Genomic DNA, 12,943 nt, shown 5'->3' with positions numbered 1-12,943 from the left:
CTATCGCCAGACGGGCAGCTTGAAGCAGGCACGTAGAGGAAGCAGGTAGCTTAAAGGTAAACAGATTAATAGGAGAGCGGGTTTTAGACCAGGTAAAATGAGAGTTGGGGCAGAGTGGAAGACAATGAAACTAGCCACTTGGTGCTGTATATCACTCTAGGTGTACTATGCCAGTTAAAAGTTCAAGCCGAAAACCGAAAAATAAATGCCATGAAATCTATACTTTTTTATGTCATTGCTCTTTGGTGCGGAGAAGTTCTCAAGAAAGCAGGTATCTTATGTACCGTTTGTGCCATAATATTTAATTACAGCGAGTGTACAGAAGATTAGCTGTCTCAAAGATCCTTTTGAAATCAGATTGCACATCAAAACTGCATTGTGCCTGCTAAGCAAGTAAATTTAAGAAAGAGGAGAAGGTGATGTCAAGACCTATTGCAAAAGGAACAAATAAAAGAATAGGATTTGCTGGTTGTTCAGCCTATTAAAGCATAGCCAAATGTCAGCCCCCATTTGTCACGTGTGTGTTTCTAAAATTTACAGCAGCTCGGTCCACGCAACGTGTTCAGCTTGTATTTGTACTGAAAAATAAGCTAGGAAACCAACAAACGCTAAATAGGTGATGCTAACAACTCAGTTTCTGCCCCTGACACTCACTCTGCTAAGCAGAAAATGAACACATGTGGTATTGCTCCCAGACACCTGCAGTTTCAGAAACAAAGCCGAATTCCTCTCCATAGTATTCGAACTCCAAATACATCATGTGTTCTAATAGTTATAGTACACAGGGATATTTTCTCCATAAAAAAAAAGAAAAATTTTAAAAGTCTTGAGAGGTGAGCTTCAGGTAGTCACTGGTGGGAACCGGATAGCTCAAAACTCAACTTGCTCTGAGCAAGCAGGAACCAGAATGTACAGAAGAGGGGCTTCAGCCCGAGCGACGGCATTCAGTGGCAGTCGGAACTTAAACGGTAGTGAGCCTGCAATCTGGGGAGAGGAGGACAATTTGCTTAAACCCGCAGTTTTCTACTAATTGTACGGATATAATGTGCTTGAAACAGCAATGAGCTTTCTTTGGTGAGTTAGAAACCTTAAGGGATCCTGAGATAAGGATGAACAAGCACGTGTGTGCCTCATGCACAAACATAGTGACTGAAGCAGAAAAAAAAAAGAATCTTACGAGTTTCTTATAGATTACAGATGCAACATGTGCATGTACGTGTGTCTGTGCATATACGTGTGTGTGTGTCTCTGTGTGTGTGTGTATGGTGCTGGTCTTAAACCTAAGACCTCATGCTTGTTAGGCAAGTACTCTACATCTGGGCTACACTCCTAGTCACAGCACAACTTCTTTCAAAAAGATTTTATGTTTATTTTATGTGTATAAGTGTTTTGGCTGTGCAGCAAGTATATGCAGTTCCTGTAAAAGCTAGAAAGGGGCATAAAAAAAAAACTTGGCCCTCTGGAAAAGCATCAAGAACTCTTACTGCTGAGTCACCTCTCCAGCTGCAAGAAAAACTTTTTTAAGAAGATTGACCAATACAAAACAGGTGAGCAACTATGGATCAGAATTAACAGCAACCCAGGCTGTGCTGGTGCACGCCTTTAATCCCAGCATTTGGGAGGCAGAAGCAGGCGGATCTCTATGAGTTCGAGCCCAGCCTGGTTACAGAGTGAGTTCCAGGACAGGCTCCAAAGCTACACAGAGAAACCTTGTCTTGAAAAAAAAAAAAAAAACAATTAACAGCAGCACAACAGCATTGAATTTAGACACTGAGAATATAGATGTTAGAACAGAGTACAAAATACAAAAGAGATATATGTAAATGGGGATTGCTTGTTCATTTCCTGGCCACTCAGACCTGAATAATTACACAGAAACTATATTAATTACAACACTGCTTGGCCAATGACTCAGGCACATTCCTGGCTAACCCTTACATCTTAAGTTAACCCATTTCTACTCATCTGTGTGTAGCCATGAGGCTGTGGCTCACTGCAAAAGGTTCCAGCTGTGTCTTTCTCCTTCAGCAGCTACATGGAGTCTCTTGGACTCAGCCTACTCTCTACCTATATCTCTGTTTGGATTTCCTGTCTTGCTTTATTCTGCCCTACCGTAGGCTGAAGCAGCTTCTTTATTAACCAATAAAAGCAACACATATACAGAAGGACATCCCACATCAGATATATGTGAAATAAACCATGCAAATACAGAGAGTATTTTTTTAAATATTAGGAATTACGTAAGTACAGTTAGTAGGTAGAATTTCTAGAAAATAAAAATAGAGCAGAAATTGAAATCACACTGGTTAGTACGGCCAAGTAACGGGTATCAAATGGATCCTCCACCACAAAAAAAAAAGCTGCAACATTGCACAATAACCAGTTTGGGATTTTGTTTTTCACTTGAGAGAAAGAATAACTATACCCACCTCTACAATCATTATGGATTTATGCTTGGCTGTATGTACATTGTAGGTAGTAAGAACACAAAGGAGGAGGAAATGCTGGGGTGGCAGAAAAATGAGACCAGAATTCAAAGTTACTTGGTAGTTGTGTATGAGGAAGAGCTACTTTTCTCATCCAGGCGACAGGTGCCTGACGAAAGCAATTATTCCAGCTCACAATTTGAAGATACAGTCCCGTAAGGCATGGTGCTGAGGCTGGCTCTGACATCTGTGGTGGGAACATGGCTCAGCTGGAACATCGGCAGTAAGGAGCAACAAGAGATGAACGCTTTCCCCACACACACACACAGGCACATGCGCACACACACATACACACACACACACGCACACACACATTTATTTTATTTTATTTTTCCATTTAGTTTTTCCTTTTTTCCCTGCCCTTCTCTCTTCCTCTGCGTCTGTATAGAACTAACTGGTCCTTTGCCACCCTCTGCCTTGCCTGACCTGATCCTACCCTTTCCAGGAAATTTATGGCACCCTAAAGCCCCTAGCAGTGCCCTAGAACAGGAGCAGGTCGGGAAGAAATTGAGCATCTAGACTAAACAAAGTCTTGAAATAGAGCCTGTTGAGGTCACCACACCCTTAGTTGCCCGTGCCATATTGTATTAGCTGGTACCCAGAAAAAAAGACCAAACCGGTAAAGGTCTTCATCCCTGATCAATGTAGTTGGAACCTTGTAGCATGAAGCTTGCAGTACCCACGAAGGTTGGGGCAGCAGGCCATGGAAAAGGGAGATAGCATAATGCATGAGTCCAGCGGCTGGCACCTGACCCAGACCTGCAGCTCATCTTTCAGTGAAAGTTTCCGAGAGGACGGACCAGGGAATCGGAAAATAAAGAAGATAAGATTTGGGATCACAAGAACTTGCACAAGCTTTGTCTTATGCCAAGCAAGCATGTTAAGAAATAGAGTATTTTTTATAGAATTTGTAAGGAGAGAACGGGACAGAGTCAGCGGAAAGCTGATGAAGAAATGTTCTCAAAGAGAGCATAAGGTACCTCAGACACAGTTGCCCTGATAACCATAGCCCAAGGGTAAGAGTCGCGAAACCACAAACTTAAGTCCTTTGAGGGCTTGGCCGCAGCCCCAGCCTGGACCTTGCCAAGTCTGCCCCCAGGGCAAAAACACAGAATTAACATTCCCTTTGTCCTTTCACTGGGGACTCTGAGAAAGCCTTGGATTGGCCTGGCTCCCAGCAGGGCACCAGAGGAAAACTGAAGGCAGCCGGTCCTAAGCAGAGGCACGAACACGCTACGTCATGGGATAGGGTCCCAGCACATACATTCTATGTCATGGGATAGGGTCCCAGCACCTGTGATGACGTTCACCTTGCCAGTATCCTGTGTCAAGGGACTATTTCCTCAGATAGTCACACACTGGTTAAACCCTCTCCTCTCGGTCTTCACGGGCCTGGCACATGTATGTGTTCTGAGCAATTGGATGCAACATCTGACACTGTGTCATGAGATATGAGTTATGTGATTTCAGTGAGTCTACACAGCAGTTAAATATTCTGAAATGTTTTTAAAGTGACATTTTACAATATAAACAGTAAAGGTCATACTAATTATTTAACCTTTAAAAAAAATAAGGGTCTTGCTAGATAGCGATGAGTGACCGAGAACTTAGCATATAGATCAGGCTAGACTTCAACTTGTAACAATCCTCCTGCCTCAGCCTCCCAAGTATACTACCATGCCTGGCTACAATTACTTGACATTTTACAAATTTTATTGACATAGAATGCTAAATAGTGAGTCAAGAACATTAAAAGTTGAGAGAAACATAGAAGGGGAAGTTTTATATAGTATTATCATAACCACACTTTTTTATCTTTCTTTTGTTTGTTTTTTTTAATTGGTTCTACATTTTCATTTTGCTCTGTTCTCTCAAATGTATGCTTCTTTCCTGAGATGAAGAATTTTAATGGTCTTTGTCTTCTGAAAGAAAAAAAAAAAGAGGCTTCCTTGATTATGGGTGACAGCTACACTTATTTGTTAGAGGAAAAAAATATTTGGGGTTCACTTAAAAATGAACTGGTTTAGGCCCACTGGCAATGGTACGTTGTGGGAATTCATTTAGCCAATAGCCTTTCAGATGCCAACCAGCCCATTAGGGTATGGTCTGAGGAACTATAAGCACAGGCAGGACGTCCCTCTTTTTCCTTTCGCTTGGTTAGTGGTCAAAGTTTGCTTTGCAACCCCAGCTCCCACAGAACAGAGGAACCCAGCAGCTTGTATTGTGAATGACCCCCAATAAACACTTGTTATCCTTTACTGCAGACTCTTATGGACTTCCTTTAATTATGTAACAGAGGTAGGCTCTTCTCTAGGCTCCGTGACCTCACCAAGTCATGGATGGTTGGCAAGGCGTACAGAGCCAGGCATAAATTCCCTTACTGAGAGGGTCTTATGTCCACTTAGATAACTGCTGGGTACCCCTAAAATATAAGTGCCATTATTGTACCTTGGAGATGTCTTGCCAGGCTACTGTGGCAGTTCATGGGCTTTACAGTTAGGCAATACTATTGGTTGCTTTTCTCGCTTGGCAGCTTGCACAGCAGCCTCAGATACTAAGAGAATGCTCCTCAGTGATGCTTTCGGGTCAGTTCCAGCTTGATTCTGCAAAGTCCTACGTCCAAAGTGTGTCAAGTCTTCAACCACAGAGTCTTACCTACACCTTCTGGGAGGCAACCAAAGGCTACAGCAATAACTCATAGTTTGTTATTGTTTTTTTGTTCTTTTTGAGTCTCTTGTACTGCCCTGAAAATAACTCAAAAGGAAATTTCCCATGCCTGGCATTGGGTTTTTTAATGAATCTTGGGGTCGGGGGGCTTTATCACCCTAAATAGCATGTTTACTCAAACTATATACCTATTTGTTTGTATGCATATACATACATTTATAAAAACTATGTATGTATCTCTAAGTAAATATAAAATAATGTGATTACCTAAGGATCTTTTTAAACAATCTTAGTGTAATGTATGTCCCCTCCCCCTTTCCTAGTTATAACCTACTGCGATTTCTCCACTTTCTCCTCATAGCGCCTGGGTCCCACTATCCCCTCCTTTAGTATTTCTCCCCCCACCTCCCATGGTCCCTTTTTACTTTCCTGGAAACCATTAAATAAATTCAAAACTGGTCAAAACACAGAGGGCAACAAACAGATGCCCAACACCAATGGATACGTCTACAGCTCAGGCCCAATATCTAAGGCTCGGAGGACAGAGTGGGTGAAAGATTTTAAGAGCCAGAAACCATGGGCATTGTTGGAAAATGGTGATTTCTAGACAGCATGGGGAAGCTGCAACTTATAAATGTCAGACATGCGATCACTTAAGCAAGATTTTTCACAGTGACAACATCCATTGCCATGCCAACGTGTATTAGGGCTCACGGGCTCTGCCTGACATGAAGAGCTAGAGGCAATTATTGATGGTTGCTAAGAGAGGACGAATCAGTCTTTTACAGGTTGAGCCCTGGGTAGGGCATCCAATCACAGCACTCTGCCCTAAATGAAGATGCATACATACATGCAACACTAAATGGACTAAGCAGGTAATGTGTGTGTCTTTCTCTGTCTCTGTCTCTCTCTCTCTCTCTCACACACACACACACACACACACACACACACACGCGCACACACATACATGTACACACACCAATATTATGTAATGGTGAGAATTAAAGAAGAAGAGATCATGAATTTGGAGGTAAACAGAAGTAATGTAAATAAAGCATGCATTCTAGGAAATTCTGAAAACAAAAAAATTAAAATTAAAGAGAATTTTTATGTGAGTCTGAGTCTGACGATATTTGGAGTGCTACGAAGGAGATAAAGGAGAGGTTCATATTTTAGGCTTTTCAGAGGTGGCTACTGGATTTTTTTTTTGCAGGATGTAAATGTACAACTAATAAATAACAGCTAGTTGCTGCGAATTTCTTTGCATGAGATATAGAGTATGAAAAGAAGCTTTCAGAAAATATCTCTCAACTGACAGCAGAACTGGGGGCTGTCGGCAAAAGACAGCTGGGATAAAGTATAGGAGGAAGTGAGGAGTGACGGCCCGGGAGAAAAGGGAAAAGGAAGAGAAAACTGCAGGGACTAACAAATAATGGTGACAATTAGGCTGTATCCAATGCCAGGAAGACGCTGGTCCCCTCATCTTGGAGTAATGCGTATCCACATCGTCATCTTCAAGTAGAGTAGAAGAAATGTTCATTAGTTGTGGTGGCGATTCCCACAGCCCACGCTGCGCAGAGGAAGCACTGCCAGAGAGGAACTCCACTCGAGACGAATCTGCAGCTAATTAACGCTACAAGAAAATTGAGGCTTCCTGGCACCGATTTCTCATTAAGATGATTCGTGAAAATTTTCAATTAGGTTCCCAGTATTTTTTCAAAAATGAATTTGGGTTTGTACCTTTCAACTGAACGAATGAGTCAGTATATCATTTAGACAGGCGTAAGTTTGCATAATTATACAGTTAAATGATCCTGGGAGAGAACCGAGAAAGTAGGGCAAGTCTAAAATCCAACAGAAGTCGCTATTTCAAAGGCGGATTATCAGAACACACGCTAACGGGTCTACCTTTGACCCTCCCATCAAGAGCACGGTGAGGAAACTTGGGCTTTCCTGGTCACTGTGCCTCTGCCACTGACCACCTCGGTAGGACTGGGATCCAATTCAAAGGTGAGGTAAGTGCCTGCCTAGCATGCCCAAGACCTGGGAGTTTTGAGTCTCAGCACCAGAAAAGTAAAACCCCGAAATAAAGACAGGAATCACCATAGTAACCCAAACCCCGACATTTCAGCTCTAGTACCACAAGGAACCAATCATTCCCTTAGTGAAGCAAGGTTCTCACAGTTTGCAGCCTCGTTGTTTTCACGTGCAAAGGTGATGATAGCAGCCGTGCTCAAAGATGCTGTGAGCAGGGCATGAGAAATTCCCGTAAGACAGCAACTGTAGCACAGGCTAAACACTTCATAAATGTTATTCATTATTCTGCAGTAAGACAGTTAACTTATCTATAATCAGTGCTAACTTGACCTTGAGGATGACAAGAAGATAAACAAGTCATGAGTTATTATAAATACAAAGTAGCACTCATTGTTGACATCGGATGGAATCAGTGAAAAGAAATGAATGGTTTCATTGGCAAATATTGCTGCAACACTGTTCTGTGAAGGGGAAATGGTGAATTTTAATGGATTTGCCACTTTTGTTTATTGGAGTCGCTTGGCTTTTAGACCCTTGGGTTTACTGACTGTTTTATGCTGTGCTTGTAAAATATGTAGTCCATGTATGCAGGACTTTATTTCTGTCTACTAGTTTTCCTTGTTCCTAAAAACAGAAATGAAGAATGCCTATGACCAAAAAAAAAAAAAGAAGAGAGTGAGCTGTTTCCTGTCAGCTCTTTTCCATGAAATCCCTAAGATTTCAAATTATAGTCACATAATTTGCATTTTCCCACTCTCTGTTTAAAAAAAGAAATTAAGTAATTAAGTCAAAAACTAAATTAAATCCTGTTTATAGGATAAAATTGACGTTACTATTCAAAGCTAACTTAAAATAAAATTCGATCAATGGAAAACAGAATATATTTGTATATGTATATATATATCATATATTTTTTAATTTTGTTCAGACCCCTCATTAATGCTCCCACACTTACTTTGTAAATTTAATCTCAGGATTTTCCTTTCAGAAGCAGAAATAAGGCTTTGTTTTTTCTGAAAACCACTATTTGGTTCTGTGCTTAACAAAGCACATGGCGTTTGAAAAGAGTAAATGGATTTAATGTAAGACAGAAAGGAAGGAAAGAGAGAAGGAGGGAAGGAGGGGAAAGGAAGGAAGGAAGAAATCAAGCCTTAAGGGCAAGTACTATTTTAGCCTGACTTTTAAACTCCTTGGCACATTATAAACCTCATCTGTGTTCGACAATATAATTATAAATGCAGTTATTATTCTTGAGATTTTTATAGTAAAAACCATGTTCTAACTCAGGTGTTCCAGCTTTAAAGAAGCAATTTTTCTTCTATGACAGTAAATATTGATATTAGCTAATATTATATATAATATTATATATGTATTATATACATAAGATTCTCAATGTATACATATATACTATTATGGTAAATATTTTATATGCATATTATCAATATCCCCAACAATCAAATTGAGGTGTAGATAGATTGGGTATTATATTCCTTGTATCTGGAGTTTAAGGTAATCAAATAATTCCCCAAAGGTCATATATCAGTAAATATAAAACCAATACTCAGCCAGGCGGTAGTGGTACACGCCTTTAGTCCCAGCACTCGGGAGGCAGAGGCAGGCAGATCTTTGTGAGTTTGAGACCAGCCTGGTCTACAGAGTGAGTTCCAGGACAGCCAGGGCTGTTCAAACAAAACAGCACTTGTCCTCAAGTTTGCCTACCTCCCAAGGCAGGCTCTTCATATTTGTGAGAGATTGCTATTGTGATGCAAGAACGTGGCTAAGTGACTTGGAGTGAGGAGGCGCTGCTAAGAGGTCATGCTTGTGTGGGAAGTTGAGGCAACGGAGCCAGAGCGCTGGTGCTGGGTTAGATTGGGCAGAGTCCTAGGAAAGGTAAGGTACTACGGCAGAAAACTCGGTTGCACGGAGCAGACAGCTAAATCGGTAAAGTGCTTACTTTGCAAGCATGAGGAGTTGACTTCAGTCCCCAGAACCTATATTTAAAAAGCTAGGCTGTAATCCTACCTCCAAGAAGACAGAGAGGAGGATCCCTCTAGCTGGCTGTCCTGGCAGGTCTAGCCAAGTCAATGAGCCACAGGTTCACCGAGAGGCCTCATCTCAAAATAATATATTGAAGGGCAACTGAGGAAAATACCAGTGATGACCTTGGCTTGCACACGTATGTATAGCCTGCATACACACACACACACACACACACACACACACACACACACGCACACGCACTTGCGCCTGTGCCAAGGTTGGAAAAATGCCAAAGTAATGGCCGCATAATTTGTCATCCAAATGAAGTCACTTCTGAAAGCGAAAAGGGACACGTAAGATTATATCAGGATGATAACACAAATGAGAAGTATCCAGGGTCAACTAGAACATGGCCACCTTCCCCATGTTCCTTTTTTGCTAATATTTATTTTTATTCAATTTGTTTTTGTTTCTTTTCTCTCCTTCATCTCCCTGTGTTTCTGGCTGGCTATTTTCTATGTATCCATCATTTGCCGATTGTTTTGAGTTGGGATCTTTGCTCAGTGCCTCATATTTGAAACCGATGCTATAAAGTACCAGGTCCTCTGCCGCAGCAGCATCCTATAAGCTTTAAAACTTACCTCAGAAGGCAGTGGAAAACAAGCATCTCCCGCAGGGTCTCAGTCAGGAGCGATTTAGCTTAGCTCATGAGATTGCACTCAGCGGTTTCTGGAAAACAGGCCCCAAACTACTTACTCAGTGAGCTATATAGGCTCCTGACACGGCTTCCAGGCTCTCAGGAATCCATCACTGAGACCCAGAGAAGAAAGTCACCGTGCCTTTCCTTAGTTCAAATTACATTCATTCCAGTGCATTCTGATAAACAGAGGTGAGACACTGACGGCTGCTGTCTAAATGTGTCAAATGCCTGTGCCTAAATCCTGGCCCCCAGAACCTAATGGTGGAGCCCTAAGGATGGGGTCAAGACCTTTTCGAAGGAAGTCAAAGAAAGCTTGGTTGTTCTTTGCACCCTTGGAGAACATGGCCAAAAGATGCCTTCTAGAACCAGAGAGCAGCCAGCACTAGGCGTCACATCACTGGCATCTGGGTTCTTGCTTAGATTTTTTTTTTAATTTGTTTTGTTTTGAGACAAGGTTTTGCTACAGGGCTCAGAGTAGCCTCCAGTTCCGTCTCTTGTCCTTGGCCTTTGAGTGCTAGGATTACAGGTGTGCGCAACCCTGCCCGATTAGCTTCAATAAATGAAGACTGCCCAAGAGTCTGCACGTATGTTGCCACTCAACTCTAACAGAATAAGTGAGAGACCAAGTGGAAACAGAGTTAATTTGCTAATTCTTGAAATACTGAGAAGTTTTTATCCCTTTTCTGAATTCACTGCTGTATAATTGTTGTGTTTTTATTTCACAATGTAAAAATCCTGTTGTTAATTTTTTTCATTTTGAAATAAATAATTAAAGATAATACAGGTTCAGTAGAAATCTAAATAAGGAATCAGTGGAAATCGATATATTTTTGTGTAGCAAAACGTAGGCTGTTTAGATTTACAAACAGGCTTGGTGTGTTATATTAATAATGCCGGGCGGTGGTGGCGCACGCCTTTAATCCCAGCACTCGGGAGGCAGAGGCAGGCGGATCTCTGTGAGTTCGAGACCAGCTGGTCTACAAGAGCTAGTTCCAGGACAGGCTCCAAAACCACAGAGAAACCTTGTCTTGAAAAACCATAAAAAAAATGAAAGAATATTAATAATGAAAGAATCACAAAAGAGATGGCACACTTAGAACTGACAGTTGAGAAGAACTTAATTACCAAAGGCAAGCAGAGTGTGGACAAGTGGATTAGTGTGGTGGTGATGATATTTAATATTGATTGTCCAGTTGACAGGTTCAAGAATTTTACCTAGGAGACCAACATCTAGGCACGCCTGTGAGGGGGTTTATAGATTGCCTTGAAGAGGAAAATCACACACTAAATGTGAGCAGTGCCGTTCCCATGGACTGGGTCCCTGGCAGAATAGAAAGGAGAAGAATGAGCTGAGCACGGCATTCATCTTTCTGGGCTTCCTGGCAGTGGACGGGCTGTGAGCAGCAGTCATGCCTCCCCCCACCGTGACAGACTGGGACCCTACAATCAGAAACCAGAATGAGTCCTTCCCCCATTAAGTTTCTCTTTTCAGCTGTGTTATCCCAACATCAAGGAAAGTGATATGGCGCCCGAGAGATGGCTCAGAGGTTAAGAGCACTGATTGCTCATGCAAAAAAAAAAAAAAAAAAAAAAAAAAAAAAACCCAGGTTCAGTTCCAAACACCCACACGGTGGCTCACAGCTGTCTGTAACTCCTGTTCCAGGGGATTTGTGTTCTCTTCTGATCTCCACGAGCACCAAGGAGACAGAGAAGAAGGCAAAGTGCTCATACAATAAAAATAGATGACCTTTTAAAAAAATAATTGAAAAGAAAAATAATACAGCGATTGACCTTTATGCAAAGAGGGTCAGTGGTCGTTATCTCCCATGTGCTGTGGCTTTGTGTCGAGCTAACAGAGACAGAACCGACACCGCTAGGTTATCTTTGGCCTCCTAATCTTCTTCCTGATGCGCACGACAACTAGAATCCAGAATGCAAAGAAGTCCATTGACGTGAATTGGAGATGACCTTCCTATAAACCAGGCTACAGAGTAGATCTGGAAGAGCAAATAGACATACCCGACATGGAGAATTATTCAAGTGAGCTGGAGATCACTCCGCTTTGATGAAAAGATTCCAGAGCTATTGCATGTAATTCACACCTTTGTACTCAGAATGGTCACCAGCAAGTTCTAAGAAATGCATGTTGGCACCAAAATGTTCATAGAAATATGTCCAGATTTTGCATGAGTTATGGAGAGTTTTATTTTCAGACACAACATGTCTATGTTTTAGGTCAAAGCAACTCAAAATGATTCTGAATCTTGGATATGCATATTTTATATCAAGTTATAGCTACATTTAGAAGTATACAAATAGGGCATTTTTTAATGATAGACGCACACGTGACCAACCCTATACACTTACCTCTGTTCGAATAAGTGACATAAACTGGGATGTTTCCTTTGGCTGTACTGCTTCCTTCCCTACACCAAACCCCTAAGTCAATTTCCTCACAGCAATGGTTGGAGGGAAGTCAAACTCTAATGCTGCTACTTTGGTTTATTTTAAATATCTAGCCTGAAATACAATGTTGCAGGGCATATAAGACAATATTTTGCCTTCTCTTTAATATCTCTGGAAACAGATTTTCTGTTCTTCTAAAATGAGAACATCCCATTATATAATTGACACATTTTTTTCTATATGAAGGAACATTATGGTAAAAAGTAATAGCACACACCACTGTCTATTTAAGATGGAACTTCTGTGGCATTCTTTAGGCTACCAGTCGTTATCTTGAAGTTAATACTATCTTCCAAACCCTCTGAACCTTCCATCCCTACCCCAGCTGCTATAGGGTAAGTTTGTTTGTCATAAAACCTAAGAAAGCTTCAACCATTTAACGTGTGCCAGGCATTGTGAATGACCCATGGTGCTCAGCCAGGTCCAAGAAGAAAAATAATTATCTTATTGAAAATGCTACAGAATCTTGGCCCTCGGCTATTCATCTTTTCTCTTTCCTCCCTCCCTTCTTCTTTTCCTTCCTTCATTTTGTGTGTGTATTATACACGTGTGGGGGGGTGCTTGCCCATGTGTGATTGTTGTAGAGGCCATAGGTCAAAGTCAGATG

Source organism: Alexandromys fortis, unplaced genomic scaffold (assembly GCF_014885135.2).
Source record: "Alexandromys fortis isolate MF-2015 unplaced genomic scaffold, M_Fortis_MF-2015_v1.1 scaffold_32, whole genome shotgun sequence".
In the NCBI taxonomy this organism is placed as follows: Eukaryota; Metazoa; Chordata; class Mammalia; order Rodentia; family Cricetidae; genus Alexandromys; species Alexandromys fortis.
Note: the sequence above shows the minus strand (reverse complement) of the source record.